Below are 20,663 nucleotides of genomic sequence, written 5' to 3'. Positions count from 1 at the left end.
CATTTCAGTATTACTGACCTTTGTTTTAGCTCAAAGACAGCTCAGATCCCTAATTCACTTCACACCAGTGACCATTCCGTGCCATTTCTCTAAAAATGACAGCTTTTCTTGAAAATTTAGTCGGAAAGGTCAGTTGAGTCAATGTTTGGTCAGTTGATTTGAGTTTTGAAACTCTAAAACACATCTCAATCCAGTTCATTTCAGTTTAATCCAGCTCACACTCCAATTTTCAGTGTCACTCTGGCTCGGTGGAGTTCGAAAACCATTTCTTGAATCATTTGGCAAATTTTATCAATTTTAACACTTTTTGAACTGGTACAAATGCCAATCGTGGTCTAACATCCAAAATTCTTCATTCAGGATCAACATTTCGCATAGCATTTCATGTCATTTCATATCATTTCTCAACATTTCATAACATTTCATCACATTTCATTTCATTTTCGAAGTCCAGAACTCCAGTTTTATAAATTTCAATCCAGATCAAGTTTCAAAAGCTTTCAGAAATCAATTTCAAACCCTGGATTTTTCAAAATTGACATTTTTACCCCCGAGATTCTAAATTTAGAAAGATTTTCTCTAGAAAAACAATCTGGATTTATTTCAAAATTAAATTTTCAAATTCTACACTGGATTTGCTTCGCAATGAGGTATTGAACTTCAAAATCCGAAACTGCCAAAAATAGCTCATTTCGTCTGGAATTTTTTTTGGAAATATTTTCTCAAGAAAAACAATCTGGATTTCTTTCAAAATTAAATTTTCAAATTCTACACTGGATTTGCTTCGCAACGAGGTATTGAACTTCAAAATCCGAGCTTGTTTCAAAAACTGCCAAAAATAGCTCGTTTCCTCTAAAAAAAAATTTAAAAGACTATTTTACCCCTTTAATCGTCAAAATGAATTTCAAAAGTGGAATTTGGACCCGCTCTGAGATGGCCCATCCATTTGCATTTTCTTCTTTTAATTTATTAAAAAAAAGAATTTTTTTCTTTTTCTTTATTTTTTGTTTGTTTTATTTTATTTGTTAGTTTATTTAATTATTTTATTCTTCCTAAAATGGGACCCACAAGGGGGTCGACCACCCTAGCCCACCTTCCAGCCCACTTCTTTTTTTTTCCTCCATTTTCTTTTTTTATTTATTTTTTTCTTTTTTATTTTTTCTTTCCTTCTTTCTTTCTTTTCTTCCTTTTTCCTTCCCTTTTCTTTTCTTTCTTTCTTTCTTTCTTTCCTCTCCCTCCATTTACGTAGGCCCTTTTTCCAGCCCCTCCTTCCTCTTTCCCTCTCCTTTTTCTCCCTTTCTTTCCTTTTCTTTCTCTCCTCTTCTTTCCTTTTCCTTCCCTTCTTCCCTTCCTTCTTTCCTCTTTCTTCCTTACCTCCTTTCCATCTTTTTCAAAAACCAAATGGCTACGGCCATTCACGTATGGTTTTCTTGAAACAATATTAGAAACTTAGGTTTTGATTTTTATCAAAACCTAAGTTGTCATAAGAAAAAAAAAAGGCCATACGGCTATTCAATTTTCCATCTAACGCCTCTCTCTCTCTCTCTCTCTCTCTCTCTCTCTCTCCCTTGAACTCTCTCTTTCTCTCCCCTTTAAAGCTCCATGCCCAGCAGCTCCCGATCATCTTCAACCTCCGGCATCCTCTTCGCAGCTGCAGCAACATTCAGCCATCTTCTTCAAATACTCTAGCTTCAGCCGGCCTCCACTTTGAAGCATCATCCTCACCACTGATCCATCCACCATCCTCACCATCGGTTCAGCCACTAGAGCAACCTCCCCTTGCCATCTCCAGCAGCACCTTGGCTTCAGCCCCATCTTCACCTTCATTGCACCAACCACCTTCATAGTTCCAGCTTCCCTTCAACTTTCAGCCAGCACCATTAGCAGCAATACCACCATCTCCTTCAAACGTGTAGCAGCAGCCGCTTCATCCCTTGCCGCTGCAGTCCATCCTCAACCAGTGATCAGACTTCCAACCTCTCCACCGCAACAACCTCCATCAATAACAGGTCCAGACCTTCAGCTGGTATACATACCTTTAACCAACTGCAACTCCATCCCCAACTCCAGCACAATCGCCCCTTTGAGCCAAACACCTCCATTGCAGCAAGGTTTCTAAGGTAAGATAGACCCTTGTTTTCATCCTCTATATTTATGTTGCACAGTTCATGTAAATATTTACCTTTGTAATTCGTTCAAACGGAGATCCTTGAGTGATGTTTTGTAGACATCAACGCAGAAACCAGTCCAAACTGGATTCACGTTGATGAAAGATAGCTTTTACGAATTTAAAAAGGTATGAAAGGATGGTCTTTCATAACAAGAGCCATCAGATGAAATGATTCATCCATTCCATGGATGAGATCTTTCATCTCAATAGCCGATATCAAGGTAGGTCATACCCCTGTTAGTTTTTTTTTATCTTCATATTTGATATAATTTCATGTTCAAATATTACATTTTATTATGCATGTTCTTTCATTTTCTATAGTCTTACTAATAGTTAGTTTAGAATCTACAAAATTTCAGTCTTAGGTAAAGTCCAGTCATCATTTTATGAATATATTTTCGTTCAAAAATCCAAAAGAAAATTGTGGTATCTTTAGTTGTATGTTTTTGCTTTCTTTACGAAAATGTGATTCAATTCGAGTTTCGGAACCCATCTAAACCAATCAAACCCTAAATCGGGTTTTCTGTCTCTTTGAATTTCTAGTTTGTACTTTAGCAGACAAGAACCTTCGAATTTACCCTTGTGAGGGATTCGAATCATCCTCCAAAAATTACAGTGGATTCATAATTGAATCTAATAATGATCTAGAAATTTTGAGGTTTTTCCAATTAGTTTTGATCTCTGTCAAAAATCGGATTTCTCAGACCTTTGGGAAAATCTCGATTTTCCTTCGTCAGGGTATAGGCAGACCCTAATGTACCGAGTCCGTTCAATCCGTAGCCTGTCTGCAAAAACTTTAAACACAAAAGTTGTTATCAACATGTTTTCCTGTCATTTTCCAAAATTTGGGCATTTTTAGAACTGTTTCAATATTTTTCCCAAAAATTTCTTATCTGTTTGACAGATTCCAATATCCAGAAATTTCAGAGATTTGGGTCTCTGATAATAGTGTAGTCTTTTCAAAACCGTAACCCGAATCCCAACACTGTGAAAATATCAAATTTTTGTCTGTTTGTCAGGGACATGTTACCACAATTTCAGCCTTTTTATCATCTGTTTACTATTTTTCTTACATTTTCTACTGAAACCTGTATGTTTCCCTCAAATCCTAGAGTCGCCAGATTCTGATCCGACTTGCCGGAGTAGTACAGCTCCGACCATAAGTCAAAATCAGAAAGTGTAAAAGGAAAAAATCCTTGTATTACTGTCTTATGTCACCCCATAAAATATTGGAAATTTTTATGGAAGTTTGATATCCAAAATCCCCTTTAGAATCAATATTTTAGGCAAAAATCACAAAATTTAGGCTTTTTAGTTGAATTTCCATATTAAGAAAATAAAAAAAAAATAGATTTTCAAGCTTCATTCTGTTTTTAGTGTTATTTTAGGTGTCCATGCCAAATTTGGCTTAATTCCAAGTTCATTTTCTCCATGTGTTAGTTTATCTTTAAATTCAGAAGCGAAAATCAGGCAAAAATCAGGTTAAATTTGATATTTTCGCCATTTATGGTTTTTATCATGTACATAAACATGTAGAATCATATTAAGGTTAATTTCAATGTCATTTACATTTCATAATTTTCATTTTTGCAAAATTTATTTCAGAAAACCCTGGTTTCAAGGCCATAGTCTTGTTATCAGGGGCATTTTGGTCATTTTGACCATAATTTCGAAATTTCAATTTCTAATTCCATAAATTTTCATGGATATCATCATATTCCATCATATTGTATTTTATTTATTCCATTTGATTTTTAAAATTCCAAAATTTATAAAATTTCTTTCAGAAAACCCTGATTTCAAGGTCATCAGGGGTATTTTGGCCATTTTGACCCCAATTTCGAATTTTCAAGTTTATTTTTGAAATTTATTCATTATTTATCATGTTTATATCAAAGGGGGTATGAATTTGGGTTTATATCTGAATTATATTCGATAATTTCCCATATTTTTGGATAAATTCAGAAAAACCTACATTTTTGTGCTAACATTGTTTTCTAGTTTTGCAAGAACATTCAAGAAGAAGGCTTAGTTATTTTATTTCTTTATTTTATTCAATTAAATGTAAAAATCAATGTAATATTTGGAATAAGAGTTACATATCTGCTTAGAATAGGGCTGCATTTGCATATAGTTTAATTTCTGCAAATTCCAATATTTGATGTATGATTCATGCACATTTATTTCAAATTCACTATGGTTGACACGAATGGCACGTGCACAAGCTCTTATGAAGTTTATAAACTTGGTGGGATTCGTATTTATGGTCATAGTCAGAATACAAAAAAAACCATGATTTATGATCTTCATATTAGCCAAATTCAGCCTACACTCTTAGGCTAACTTCAAAAATGCACTGCATTTCTCAAAGTTTCAAAAGGATTTTTTAGTTATTCAATGAAATTCCCTTTTTAAATTCATATTCATTCATTCATATCATTCAAATTGCATTATTTTCAAACTCATTTTCCAATTTCAATTTCAGAAAAATCAATTTTCTCAAGGATTTCCTAAGTCTTTCTCAGGATTTGATTTTCTCAGAATTCTGAGTTTTCAAATGACATTTTAATGCATTTCCCAAGTTCAAATCAAGATTTTCCAATGTTTCAACATTCTCAAATTTCAAAATCCCAAGTTTTCAGAAATCAATTTTCTTAGAGTTCCCATTTTCCTAAGAATCCATTTTCCATTTCAAAAATCATTTTCCAATGAATTTTCTGATTTTCTCAAGTTTCTCAAATCCATTTTCTTAGAAAAGCAATTCCAAGTTTCAAAAATCGATTTTCCCAAGATTCAAGTTTTTCTGGGAATTCATTTTCCAATCCAATTTCTGATTTCCAAAGAAATTCAATGATTTTACCAGGAATTCCAATTTCAAGCATTTTTCCAATCATTTTCTAAACATATTTCAATTTTCTAAAGCAAACATCATATTTCTCAAACTTGCATTATTTTTCAAAATTTCATAGCACATGCCTGATTCTCTGTGCATCTTAGGAAAATAGAGCATGATTTAGATAATTTAATCTAGTCAATGCGTACATTTGATCCTTGGTTCAATTACCCCTGGTAAAGGCATCAGGAACAGTTGAACCTCGTACCGACAGGCGGATCCCATTCCACTGAATTTTCCCGCAAATTTTCAAAACGGAGGCGAGTAATTTTCAAAAACCATTTTCAAAGCTTTGGTCGAGTTTGACTCGCAAGATCGTTTCTCTCTCGCAAGAGAGGGGAAAATTTTTGCGATGATAATAGGTTTGAGCTCAAAAAATGACCATATTGCCCTCTGAAGATCTTGGAAGACATGTTGCAGTGTTTGGTGAAAGTGTTGGGGATATGGGTAAAAATTTGGGGTGTTTACATCTAGTAACTCTTGCATCTTTCGGCTATGCTCATGATTTGGTAAGTAAGACGCATAGAAGACATCAACGAACTGCTCCCAAGTCATCGACTTATTGGCAAACTTCACCTCGAGGGTAGTCGCCCACCAACACTTTGCGTCTTCTCATAACCGGTACATCCCAAAGTCGACCTTCCGCTCTTCATCCACCTAAAGGATGCAAAAGATCCGCTCTATCTCCCGAATCCAACACTCAGCTGCCTCAGGAGTCATCTTGTCGTTGAATGCTGGAGGGTTCATACCCATGAACTGCTTGTAGGGTACTACGATAGCTGGGGTTGTAGTGGGACTCTCGTGCCCCTGAGTCGCCTATTGAAGATTGTTGCCCACAGTACGCATTGTCTCCGCTTGATGCCCAACAACCGCATCTAGGTTGCTAAGGGACTCCAACAGATCATCACATCGGTCTCGTCACGCCATCTTGAACAAGAAAAAACTTGTATAAGCGAAAGTACACTTTCAAAATACAAATTCCATTCATAAGCAAATGATTCATGCATTTGTCCTTACATTCAAGCCTAAAATACCCTTTTCACTATAATAGGGTTACAAAACATATCAAACTATGTTGGAAACAAAAATGAAACATCTTCACTCCCTACTGGTGTAACGGTCTCGGTAATCATTTTGGTTCCCACACCGTCTCCGCTTAGGATAAGGGGGAGATGCTGGTGTGTACTCAAGAGAACTCAAAACTTGGTATAAGGGAGGTGAAGTCGGCACATACTGAGGAGAAACAGAATAAGAATAAGAAGCTGGCGAGTACTGGGGAGAGTTTGGCGAAATGCACAAATCTCTTTCTTGGTTGTCAACTTCCAGGGGTATTGGACTAGTCACTAATGTCAAGTCTTCTACTGTTTCGGCATTACCCTTCAAGATTTCATCACGTACTTTGATCTGACACTCATCTTTGATATGCCCTTTGAGACCACAGTAAGGGCACTCATTCAGCTCACGTGGACAAATTTGTCTCACGTGTTCCATCAGACACCTGGCACACGAAGGTGCCTGATTTGCTATCACTTGGGCACTTCATACTATTTTTTGAACTGCTTGGTCCAGGGCCTCTACGCCTTGAACCAAGTCTTGCAAGGCTCTTAGAATTTTCTCGTGTCTTGTTTCTGACGACATCTGACACATCATATATCTAATCATGCACAATGACTTAAACAAAGCTATAATCAAGCAAAAAACACTAAAACTACTAAGTAAAGTATACTTACGGTGCGAGAGATGACGTATGTTGAGTCTTGGACCACACTTGAACTTGGCTCTGATACCAGATCTGTAATGCCCCAAAACCCCAACCTTGGAAATCCTAAGATTTTTAGAGAAAACTTTTTTTTTAAAACATTGTGCAAGCGGAAAGGGAATGAAAAACTTAGTTGACACTTTGGGTGAATTACAGGAATAAATCAAACTTAAGAACCAAATCACTTAGTATAAAGTATGCTATTGGTCTACAAAATTTAAGACCGAAAAGACATATACATCAATTTTCCATACAAAAACTGGGGGTTTTCTCCATAACCAAAACCAAGACCGCGTCTGTCCAAGTGTGGGTCCCAAGTCTCCACAGTACACCGATCATCATCGCACATCTAGCAGTCATCACCTGTATCCCCATAAAATGGGGTCAGACTTCTTGCGAGGTGGTGAGATAAACCATTCACTATATACATTTCAAGAAAGTATGAAACATGATAGCAGTTATTACGTAAATCAAGAGTAAGTAGCAAACTATGGCTAACTTGATAGAACAGTCAGAAACATGTATTCAAGGCATAAGTGCATGTGAGCATCTATATAAGACGTGCTACAAGTGCTAGAACTACAAGAATAGCCAAAGTAAAGCATCTACAATACGTATAGCAAGGAAAAAAACACAAGGGAGGAAACACATGTACAGTTCCAAAGTAATGAAGTAAAAACATCTAATAAGCAAGGTCAGCATGTGATTGGTTAGTGTTTATGTTCTTCTTGTTTACTCTTTCAGGTACGCAAAGTAAAACTCGCATTATGTGAGACGAGCAATCGACGTCTGTTATTCAATTCTAATGTGATAACCAGTGTCGCTACAGATCGAGCAACCTCGCGCGGGCAGCCATTGGTTGAGAGAAGACCCTGCACAAGTATGGATTGCAATCCACACTACTGCAGTAGTGGAGGTACCTCAATAGGTAACCTCAACCTCCCTAACTTCGAGTGACTGGAGGCCAAAAGGACGCCTTTGCTCTTTAAAGTGTCGTAGTAATGACCTGTCACTCGAGGTTTGTACCAACCACCCTTTCTAAGGTGGAACGTTTTGTGAATGGGTAACCGGGCAGCTTATCTTACTTAGGCTCGACTAGTGGACCATAACTCCCTTTGGAGTGTATAGGCATTCTTGCCTTGTGTCCCCGGCAGAGCGACACGAACGTGGTCTTTGCCCGCCCATTCACATGCTCAAGCCTCACACAGCTAAGAGGAGCACGTCGCCAATGAAGACGACCATAACACCATTTTATTAATTCATAGGGTATGCTACATAACTCTATGTGAGCTCACTCACGAGCGTGGGCACATAGCCCAAAATGACTCTTGAGAGTCCATAGTGATGATTTGGAAACATATAGCTACTCTACCATGGTGTTCTTTGAGCCACAAGTGATCATGTGCATGTGGTTTTCTAGCAAAAACAATTCCACGATCATTAACGATACACATAAGAGGCACATTTACGCAAATAATATATTGCATGCATACGTGGAGTGTTTTGACATGTGTGCAACGATGTGTAAGAGCGTAACTATGACAATTTACATTCATACACTACTTTATCGCCTTTACCCCTCTCGTCAAGCATATTATGCGATACATACATTTTTTGCGGAGCCATTCTGATGAGTGTCATGATGTGCAAAGTGCATATGACGAGTGGAAATTTGTTTAGCATTTCATGAGAAACCTAACTTTGCATGTCATTTGGCAACAAGTTTGGCGTAATTTGAATATAGGCATTGATATTGCGTGCCTCGCTTAACTATAATCTTTTGCATGCATTCATACACATGCTATCATATTTGCTAGGAAAAGTGACGAGTGTGGTCGCCAACTAGCTCATCCACTTCACGGATGCCAACCAAAATGTGTGACCATGGTTGGTGGTTGCTAACGGGGATCAACGTTTGTGGCGAGCATGCTGCCAAAGGAGAACAGCCACACAATTTTGCTGTGGCAAAAACATGCAACAGAAAAGGTGTCTAGACTCTTTTTGCTGCCTTGGGCATGCAAATTGACCTGACCCATGCATCAGGTCCGGTCTGGAGTCCTAGGAAGTCACGGCCATCAACCAGCCTACTACAGCAGACCAGTTTCTCATAGATAGGGAAACTGCATGGCCTGCAAGTCTGGTCTTGTTTGGACCAGCTTGCTGGCAAAAGAAGTTAGTGCTCTGAGCATTGACATGGCTTGCAGTGAGGTGCAAGGCCCTACCACTCGGCAGACCCTAGCAGGCTCGGCTGAAGGGGGCGTTGTAGTAGGCTTGTTGGCAGCCTATATATGCTGGGACAGACTGAGTTAACTCAGTCCATCAGCAACCAACTGATAGGTCTGGACCTGGTATGGTCCAGACCCTGGCCCCATTGACCTTACAACTGAGTGTAGGGTGCACTTGATTGCAGGAGTAGAGCTCAGCCATGCTGGGGCGAACAAGACTGCACCCGCACCCAAAAGGTGTGTGCAGTTCTGAATCGAAAATAGAAGGGGGGTGCGGCTAGACTGGGCCAGCCTGCTTCACTCGAACCCAGACCGGCACCCTGCCGTTGGGTCCAACCCAAGGTGCTGCGGCACCATGTCAGCCGGGAGGTTCGAGACAAAAAGGAAAGGAAAAAATCACAGGCAGAGCTGTAGACAGCGCCTGGGCACTGGCCTGCCTAGAAGAATCCTTGACAGGGTATGGTCTAAACTGAATGCAGTCCAGACTCGGTCTTGTGCGGCCCTGTCAACCAACCAACCGCAGACCACCTGCACCCATCCAGGTGTCAACGTTGCTGTGGTGGCCAGGTCCCTCAGCACCGAAGGTGAATCGAGGTGGGTTATGAGCTCACCTGCGTGAATGGCGAACCCAAAATGAATGCAAGGAAAAGATAAAAAGAAGGGGGAGAAAGGCTTCAACTGGTCCGAATGCGCCACAACGTGAGGTGCAGGCTGGAAACCCTGGTGAACAGGGAAAAGGGGGGGGGGGGGCAGGCTCAAATGCGTAGGCCAGGCTTAGCCTGAACCAACCCAGACCAACAACACTCGACCAAGGCCGAACCTGTCATGGTGGTGTTGTTGGTCATCCGATTGGTTCGTCGTTATCGTTTTGCAGACCGCAGGAACCCACGGTCTAGGGTCACTACCATTGATGGACAGACCCAAGACTGTGGTCGGCTGCAAGGTCGGGAACATTGGTTGTCCCCTGAACACCCAAGTACCTAAACGAAAACAACAACAAGGATCAAGGAAGTTCTCATGCATGAAGAAGGGTGTGCGTGCAAGGTAGTTCAAAAGAAGAAAACGAAGAACATGAAGAAACATCAAAATGAAAACATAAAGGGAAACATGCATGAAAAACTTGTAATAAAAACGGAAAATGAACCACAAGTAAAACACAAATGCAATAGTTTCTCACCTTTGAAGCGTGAAATCAGAAAAGATGTTTCCCCTTTTGTTTAGAGGGTAGAAGGGAGTCCCGGTTGGTACCCACTTCTACACAAAAACAGTGAGGAAGATGAAAAGAAAGGCTCCCACATAAGATGAGAGGAGAGGAAGAGAGAGAGAAGCTCCAAAAAAAAAAGAGCACTATTCACTCCCTCCTCAAAAGGTATCCTTTTAAAGGCTAGGGTTTTAAAATGTGTGGTGGGGATTCATTCTCCAAAATGAAGGGTGGAGATGGTGCTCACGCCCTTCTAGGGTGTGGCACTTCCGATTTTTTTTTTCAAAGTAGCCTCTTCCATGGCCAATCAAAATATAACATTTGAATTAGTTTTGAAAAATTTTCAAAACTGCCACCATCCAGCTTAGTGGACTCCATCCTTTGTTTTGGGCTTTATTACATGGCTTCCCCTGGCCTCCTTCCTGCGAGCCAAGGTGCGCCAACTTGGGGCCACCTTGTTGACGTGGGTTGCACCCTGAGTGCTCTCGATGTGCGACACTAAGCCCAATTCTACCGATGCTTTTCGCGAAGGCTTCTCTTAAGGTGATTTTTTTGAGATTTCTTCTTAATTAAGCGTTGAACTTGCGCCAATATTCTGACGAGCGTGAAAGGTTAGAAATTCCCTTCGGAGTCCTATGTTTACAAGTCTCGACTAACTCAAACGATAATAGTCACTTGTAATAAGTTTTCATCAAAATTTCTTTAAAGTTTTATGGGTCTTATAGCTATGGGTTCTAGTGATGTACCAACTGGGGTAGAAAAAGAAGCAACAAACGATGCAACTAGTAGATTTTATGACTTACTTAGAGATGCTGATGAGCCATTGTGGAATGGTTGCAAGAGTCACAATATCTTGTCTGCAGTTCTTCAACTACTAAATTTGAAGTCAGAGTATAATTTGAGTCAATCATGTTTTGACCGTCTGTGCTCTATTGTGAAGAGTATGTTGCCCAAAGATGAGAAATTGCCACAAAATTTCTACCGTTCGAAGGTTATGATCAACGCTCTAGGTATGGGGTATCAAAAGATAGATGCTTGTCCAAATCACTGCATGTTGTATTTTAAAGATCAAGAAAATAGCAGATCATGTCCGTCATGTGGGCATCCTCAGTTCAAGTCAAAGACAATGGGCAATGCTAGCACGAGGTCAAAAGAAGTGCCATACAAGTCACTCTGCTACTTCCTTCTCACCCCTAGATTGCAATGATTGTATATGTCTTCAATGATAGCTAAACACATGAGATGGTATACAAATAAAGTTTGACATGATGAAGACAAGATCACCCATCCTGTTGACAGGAAAGCTTGAAAGCACTTTGATCGTACTCATCAGACCTTTACAATGGAAGTGAGAAATGTTAGGCTCGGTTTATGTACAGATGGATTTAATCTATTTGGGGGTAGATCAACCCCATACTCATGTTAGCCGGTATTTTTCACCCCATACAACCTTCCTCCAAGCTTATGTATGAAGCATCAAAATCTTTTCTTGTCTTTATTGATCCTTGGTCTAACATCTTCGGGCTAAAATCTTGATGCATATTTAAGGCAATTGATTGATGAATTGAAAATACTGTGGGATGACGGTGTTCTCACGTACGATACCCATAAAAAACAAAACTTCAATATGAAGGTTGTTGTTCTAAGGACAATTAGTAACTTTCCTGCATATGGTATGTTATCTGGTTGTAGCACATATGGGAGGTTGGCATGTTCGTATTGCATGGAGGATACAAAATCATTTAGATTGACGCATGGAAGGAATTCGTGTTGGTTTGATTGTCACCGTCGATTTCTACCCAGCGACCATCCATTCTGACGACAAAGGAATGTGTTCTGAGCAGGCACAACTGAAATAGAAGGTCCACCTACACGGTTGTTTGGCATAGAGATTTTAAGACGATTGCGATACTTTTTATATGGACTGACAGATGCCCGTAGTGCGACACCCTTCCTTGGATTTGGGAAAGGATCACAATTGGATAAAGAAATCTATATTTTGGGAACTATCATATTGGCCGACCTTATTGATACGACATAATTTGGATGTGATGCATGTAGAGAAAAATGTGTTTGATAATGTGTTCAATACGATAATGAATGTCAAATGAAAAATGAAGGATAATCCACAGGTCCATATGGATTTAAAAGTAATATATAAAAAACCAGAATTGGAACTCCAAAAGTACAATGGCAAAGTACTGAAACCAAAGGCAAGGTACATGCTTGGACCAGATCAAGTAAAGCAGATATGTCAGTGGTTGAGACAATTGAGATTTTCAGATGGATATGTCTCTAACATTGCTTGGGCTGTGAAGATAGATGAGGGACAATTATATGGGTTGAAGAACCATGATTGTCATGTCATTATGCAACAGTTGATTCTCCTAGCATTCCATGATATGTTAGACAAACCTATAGAAGGGGTGTTATCCGAGTTGAGTCGATTTTTTAGAACATTGTGTGCATCGAAAGTTGTAGTAACTGAGGTAAAGAATTTCAAGGATTTTGTCGTCACAACTATTTGTCAGCTAGAGAAGATATTTTTGCCAGCATTTTTTGATGTTATGGAACATGTGATCATACACTTGTCATATGAACTTAGGGTTGGTGGTCTAGTGCAATATTGGTGGATGTACCCATTTGAAAGAAATATTTTTATTTATATTTTTTTTCTCTAATGCTATTGGGAATTTATTGTATTACAAGATGTATATTGTTGACAGATGCATGTTTGACCTAAAAAAAAAAAGGTTCAAAATAAAGCAAGAGTAGAGGGTTCAATTTGTGAGGCATACACTTTAGAAGAGATTTCAAATTTCTCATCTATGTACTTCGAGCCTCACATTCCAACACGTTACACTTGCCCGCCTCGTAATGATGATGTAGAACAAGTTATTGTGGCTGACAAACTATTGATATTTAAACCACTTGGGAATGCCTTTGGAAGTTGCCGGTCAAGACTCTTGGAAGATCGAGAGCAAGACGCAGTACAAATCTATATCCTTTTTAATTGCTCAGAGATGGACCCCTACATCAAGTAAGTATAAATAATATGTTACACTAAGTTCTCTACGTACATGGGTCGGTAATATAATTATTTGTTAAGTGCAAACAATTTGATTTGGAGTTGCGAAGAGAACTTTCACATCTCACTGATTCAGAAGTACAAAAAGAATGTGAAAATAAATTTGAAACATATTTAAAAGAGTTGGTAAGGACGATGACATGCATTCTTTCTATGTAAACAACAATATGTTACTTAATTGGTCGTGTTTACAATCATTATTTATGCTTGTAGGTCTGCCTTGGTGATGTTAATGACCAAGGAATATGTGATTTACAAAATGGTTTGACCAAAGTTATGCAATGTTACAACATATACATCGTTAATGGTTATCGATTTCATACAAAAGACTATGGTGTAAACAAGTCAACGATGAATAGTGGCATGTGTGTCAAGGGTAGCAGTTACGGTGAAAATGAACTTGACTACTACGGTGTTATTGAAGAAATAATGGAGTTGACTTACTTAGGCATAAATAACATGGTAACTTTATTCAAGTGTTAATGGTTTGATCCCAAAGCAACAAGAATCGACAAAGCCTCAAGCATTGTGGAGGTGAATCATAAATCAAGGTTTGGAACATATGAACCATTCATATTAGCATCGCAAGCTCAACAAGTTTATTATACTTCATATTCGAATACAAGAAAGTTAGATAAAAATGAATGGTGGGCGGTTTGCAAGGTGAAGTCTAAAATATACCCCGAGTATGATCAATTACATGAAGGCAAGATTGTTGAAGAAGGTGATTACTATCAATCATATGATATGTATGACTTCTCTTATGGTCACGATGTCACACATGGTCTGTATGTCACATATCCATTGTCTCATGACACACATATGGAAGAATGTGATCCAAATGATATACCAAGTGGATGGCTGCCCAATGAAGAAGAAGACAAAGAAGACGTAGAGGAGGAGGAGGAAGAAGAAGAATATGAAAGTCAAACAAGTGATGAGGAAGCATACTCGAACTAGTGAAATACATCTTGTAATACATACCACATCACTTTCTTATATGCACCATCTACATGCACAGTATATCTTGCATATCATGTTATATTCCATATATACTTAGCATGTATATGCACAGTTCATACATAGTTATAAAACTGATTCATGTAGGACCTTTAAATCTTTACATTTTATACATGTCATGTTCATGCTAAGATCAAGAGTTATGTAACTGATCCAAATAACATTTTTATTTGTTAGAATATGGTTCATGGAGGTCGCAGTGGTCGAGCATCCAGTGGTCGAGGACCAAGTGGAGGTCGTGGGACAACATTAGGTAGATGTCTTTGTGTTATATTTAAATATAGGCATTAATTATGTTTTTACTTATATATTGATATGAAAATTGTTACTTGTTAATTGTCTTTATAGGAACCCAGCTTTGTGATAGCCAGTCTCAGCCTTCATCTTCACATAATGCTTCGATAGGTATATCATTTAAATAATTATATATTTGATTAGTTTAAATGTGCATTATGTAAATTTTTAACTCACTTTTTTATAGATGATGTTTTGCCTGTACATGACCCACCTACACCAGCTACTCATACACATCACGAGTCAACGTCGGATGTTGGGTCTTCTTAGTCTGACACACGATGACTCATTCAAATAGTGTATATCGATAGTCGACCGTAAGTATTTTATTGTCACTTGTCCTATACTTATCTTATAAATAATGTATATCGATAGTTGATTATTAATGTGTATCAATTCATATGCAGTGCGAGGTTTGAGCCACAAGAAGTGATTCGAGAAATCAGGAAGTCACTAGTTCAGCATCTTCTAGAACCAGTCACTCAATGAAAAGAGTACTCGAAGGAGGTGTTGGATAGATTATGGTCCTCATTCATGGTATACAATCGTTTATCATAGCTAATGTGTTTCATATTTAATTTTTTATTATAGTCATGCGTACTAACTTTATGAAATTATTTATAGGCTTTGAATCACTTCACGACTACGAAGGAGGAGCAGGACGTGAGGCTAGTGTGGCAGAAAATGGTTGCCAATCGATTTGACGACATGTTTTACAATATGAAGACTGCAACAATAAAAGAAGATTGTAGGATATATGATCCACTGCAGTGGAAGGGTCATGGATCTTCTACTATCATGTCAGATTATTAGGATGCAATGTGCGACAAGTGGGTGAGCCATGAATTTTGAAACCGCTCAGCAAAGGATGCACAAAACCGAGCGAAGATGCCCGGTGCTCATCTACACACAGGTGGTTCTAGAACTTTTGGGAGACACAAGAAGATAATGGTAACTCATCAATATATATATATATATATATTATCAAATTTATAAGTATTTTTGCATACTTTCTAATTGATTTTTTTATCATTTAACCTTGTAGGAAGCTGAAAAAGGAGGCCCTCTGCCTCACAAGGATGTGTTTGTTGAAACACATAAACATAAGAGCACAAAAGAGTTCATATCAGAGAAGGCGAGAGCGACAACAGTATGTATTTATTGTATTAATAAACATTATAATATACAAGTTACCATAAATTACGTTATCATAAACATTATAATTCTTAATTAGTAATTCATACTGTAATCATTACTTTGTAGGAGTCATACAAGCAGTAAATGGTAGAGCGATATGGAGATGACTCCACTCAGCATCCGCCTTTTGATCCTGCAGCATGGGTGACTGTAACCGGTGAACTAAAAAAAGGTTGTGTATTCAGGTTTTGGAGTAATATGAACACCACAACAGTCGTTGCCTCCTGCAGCGAGGGCTTTCAGAGTTCTCTCACCAGCATCAACTCCTAGCGTTCGATTGAACCTGCTATGTCTTGGGATGGTGTTTGCCAACTTCTTCAGGACACAATGCGTGACTTTTTACATGAAGCCATTCCCAACCTTCTCTATAATGAGTTCTGCAACTTTTTCGGGACAGGAGAACTTCGTCTGCCTTCAACATGAGCTTTGGTGCCCATAAGGTACGTATAACATTTATTTCAATACATATCTAAAGTTTCATGTCATTAGTTTCATGTCGTTAGATTTCAATAAGTATATGCATGATTGAATCACTATGAAATTTTATTGATAGCATTAGAACACATGTATGCATGATTGAATCATTATAAAAAAAAATTGACAGCCTTAGAACACATATATGCATGATTGAATCACTATACAATTTTTATGATAGCCTTATAACATATATGTGCATGATTGAATCACTATGAAAGTTTTTTGACAACCTTAGAACACATATAAGAATGATTTCATCACATAGAATTTTTTTTGACAACCTTAGAACACATATATGCATGATTGAATCACTAAAAAAGTTTTTGACACCTTTTGAACACATATATGCATGATTGAATCACTATAAAAATTTTATGACACCCTTAGAATACATATATGCATGACTGAATCAATATGATTTTTTTTGACAACCTTAGAACACATATATGCATGATTGAATCACTATGTAATTTTTTTGGCACCTTTTAAGCACATATATGCATGATTGAATCACTATGTAATTTTTTTGGCACCTCTTGAACACATACATGCATGATTGAATCACTATAAAATTTTTATGACACCCTTAGAATACATATATGCATGATTGAATCACTATGATTTTTTTTTACAACCTTAGAACACATATATGCATGATTGAATAACTATGTAATTTTTTTGGCACCTTTTGAACACATATATGCATGATTGAATCACTATAAAAAATTTATGACACCTTTAGAACACATATATGCATGACTGAATCACTATAATTTTTTTTTTACAACCTTAGAACACATATATGCACGATTGAATCACTATGTAATTTTTTTGACACCTTTTGAACACATATATTGTAAAGCCCACGATATTTTTAAGATAATATTATATGATGTACTTCAGTGAATGGGAATTTCTTTTATGATTTCAAGAACTTTTCATAATTATACTTGTATGAATATACGAGGTCCGAAATCGCGTAAGTGAAATGTAAATAGAAATCAAAAGCAAACCGTGACGAATTAACTTCTGAAAATTCTAAGACAAATTCATAATATATGTATTTAGTTTATCCCCGAATTTGGGACCTAAATGAGGAAAAAACCTCGTTATTGCATGTGAATTACTGGAAACGTGTATCGATTGAACGTGAGTCATAACGAGAGCAAATTTTGTGATAGATGAGATTTTTCTCGAGATAAACTTGAAGACTTGATTTTAATTGGAAATTTAGAATAAAAATATATATCATGAATATTTTTAATTGATGACTTAAATAAAATTTTGGTCATAAAGCATTATCTCGTTTTGAGCTAGGTCCGACTAGGGGAGGGTTGCCCAAGCCCTTGGTCGACCACCTCTATTGGGATTGGATGTCTCTAGCTATGAAGACCAGCTGGTCAAGTTGACCAGCTGGGATAATGGCATATTCATAAGATCTGGAGGAGGATAAAAAAGGGAAGGCCACGTTTGGCCCTACCCATAAGAACGACTTCATGATGATGCAAGAAGCACCATCATGAGGGTGGGGCTCCCCTCCAAGAATTAGCATGGGGCTGCGCCCCATGAGATTTTTGAAAATCCCATCTTGGCTCTTTCCAAGAGAGAGCAATGATGAGGAGGGACGAGTTCCATTGGGTGCATGGGGCTGCATCCCCATGGCACCCTTGTAATATTTTGTATGCCTTTTCAAATTCTAAGGGGTGAATGGGGAAGGTTGGGCGGCCATGGGGGGCGTGTTTGACCCCAGCCTTTGGATCTCTCAAGGAGATCATGGCCCTCCATTCCTCATGCAAGGCATATTTAGCCTTTTGAAAAAGAGATGGGAGCCAAAAGTGACGACTTTTGGGCTCTCCTCTCTCTCTCTCACTTCTCTCATTCTCTCTCTCTCTCTCTCATTCCCATCTCTCTCTCCTTAGCTGTGTGGGGTGTGACCTCCACCACTTTCGTGGAGCCCTTGCAACCGAGCCTCACCTTCAACCGAATCAAGGTGAAGATAGCAAACTCATATTTTCATTTCTATGGAGGTTGGCTTATAGCTTGAACGTGAACCTAAGAGCACCATATTGCATCTAAGGCATGCACGACTCTTGGGGATTAGAATGCATGGAAGATGTTTCCTTTTGTTCTTCATGCATGTTACCTACTTGGTTTTAGTTCATTGAATATTTTGTTGTTTGCATCATGTTAGTTTTTACAAAAAAAAAGGGGAAAGAACATTGTTTTCTTCCATAGAGTTTCTTTCCTTTTCCTTTTCACGTTTCGGGTGGGTCTTAACCCTTGCATGCGTGTGCAACCCACTTTAGGTGTTGTTATCATCGCAAAAATTTTACGTCTTCCCTTCCCTTGCGGGAGAGAAAGAGGAAAATGCTTTCGTGATTCAAACTTGACCAGATTTTGGAAATTGTTTTGAAATACTCGCCTCCGTTTTTTAAAATAGCGGAAAAATCCATGGGATGGGGCTCGACCTGTCGGTACGAGGTTCGACCGTTCCTGATGCCTTTAACAGGGGTAATCGAACCAAGGACCAAGAATATGCTTGACTTAGCTAAATCCTCGAAATTGTATTCTATCCTAAATGCACAGAGAATTCAGGCATGTGCTATGAGATTTTGTAAAAATGTAATTTGGAAAAATATGTTGTATGCTTAGAAAATATTTGGAGTTGAAAAGCATTTCTCAAAAAATAGATGGAAATCAATCTCTCAGGAAACTCAGAAGAAAGGATTTGGAAATCACCAGAAATTTTATGAGGATGTGAGAAAATCCTGAGAAAATTGAGAGAATTCTCTAGAAAAGATGAACATTTGAAAAGGAAAATATTTGTCCGGAAAACTCTAACTTTGAAAATTTTCTTTGGAAAATGATTGAAATTCATTGGAAAACTCTTTGGAGAAGGAAAATCCAAACTTAGGAAATTGAAATCCTCAGAATATTGTCCTTGAAACACTTGGAAATTGATTTTGATCTTTGAGAAGGGTGAGAGACTCCTTTTGAAAATCTTGAGAAAATAACCTTTTCCATGGAAAACAGTGGAAAAACTTGACTTGGGAAAACCAATTTTGAAAAATTCTTAGAGTTTCTTGAGAAATCGATTTTCTTGAGAATGAAATTTTTTGAGAAAACCATGAGAAAAACCAGTAATTTCATGATGTAAATGATATGAATGAATGTCATTTTGTAAAAGCATCTTTTCAGAAAAATATGTAAATTTTAGAATTAAACTAAGTAGAATTGTCACATATTCCGACTATGGCCGTGAATATGTTTATAATTTACTTAGTCCATTCTAAAATATTTTATGAAATTAAAAATATGCAGTGAAATTTTGGAAGATAGCCTAAGAGTGTAGGCTCAGTGTGACTGGTAGGAAGATGCTGAATCTGGGTCTCGTCCATATTCCGACTAGGGCCGTAAATATGGACTCCACCGAGTTCATCAACTCCCTAAGAGTTGGTGCATATGCCATTCGTGTACATCCATAGTGCTTTTGAAATAAAATGCATGAATCACATAATCAGGATATTGCATGAATTCAAACTATATGATATGCGTCCTAAGCTAAACAGGAAATTAAATCTCTTATTCCAAAATTTACATTATTACATCACTAAATAAATGAAAGAAGGGGAAATTTCAGACTTCAATTCCTTCTTTTGAATGTCCCTGCCAAACTGGAAATGAGGTTAGCTCAGATATGTGGGTTTTTCCAAGATTTTTCAATAATATTATGAAATTATTGGACTTCAAACCCTATTCTCATGCTTTCTTAATATTTAAAATGATGTAAATGCAAGAAATTCAGTAAGAAATAGTTTGAAATTCGAAATTGTGGTCAAAATGACCAAAATACCCCTAATATTGAAGTTACACCTTTAAAATCAGGGTTTTTGAAGGAAATTTCAGTAAAATTGAGATTTTTGAAATTCGAATTGAACCAAATGATGGTGAAATGCAGTATGAGGCATGATGATATGCTTCTAAACAAATTTAAACCATAAAATTAGAATTTTGACATGCTATCATTCATCAAAAATAACGAATTTCGCTTGATTTTCGCTTGGATCAGGATCCTGCGGGGTCCTGTTTTGATGAGACGGTTAAACCGAGCATCAAATGAATTCCAAATCACACAAAATTCGGTATGAAGCATCTACCTATTCTGATAAACAGCTTAGAATGCTAAAACTCAAGAAATGACATGGTTCAGATACTGAAATTTAAAGAAAATTCTAAAATGGACGAATTTCGCCTCTGGACCCGAACCAAATGCAATACATAATATGATAATATGAGAATTCCAAATAGAAACATCTGATATTTTGCAGACTGCTAAATG

The sequence above is a fragment of the Nuphar pumila genome, chromosome 9 (assembly GCF_984573655.1).
Source record: "Nuphar pumila chromosome 9, dmNupPumi1.hap1.1, whole genome shotgun sequence".
Lineage (NCBI taxonomy): Eukaryota > Viridiplantae > Streptophyta > Magnoliopsida > Nymphaeales > Nymphaeaceae > Nuphar > Nuphar pumila.
The sequence above is the reverse complement of the archived record's forward strand: the minus strand, read 5'-3'. Positions refer to the sequence as shown.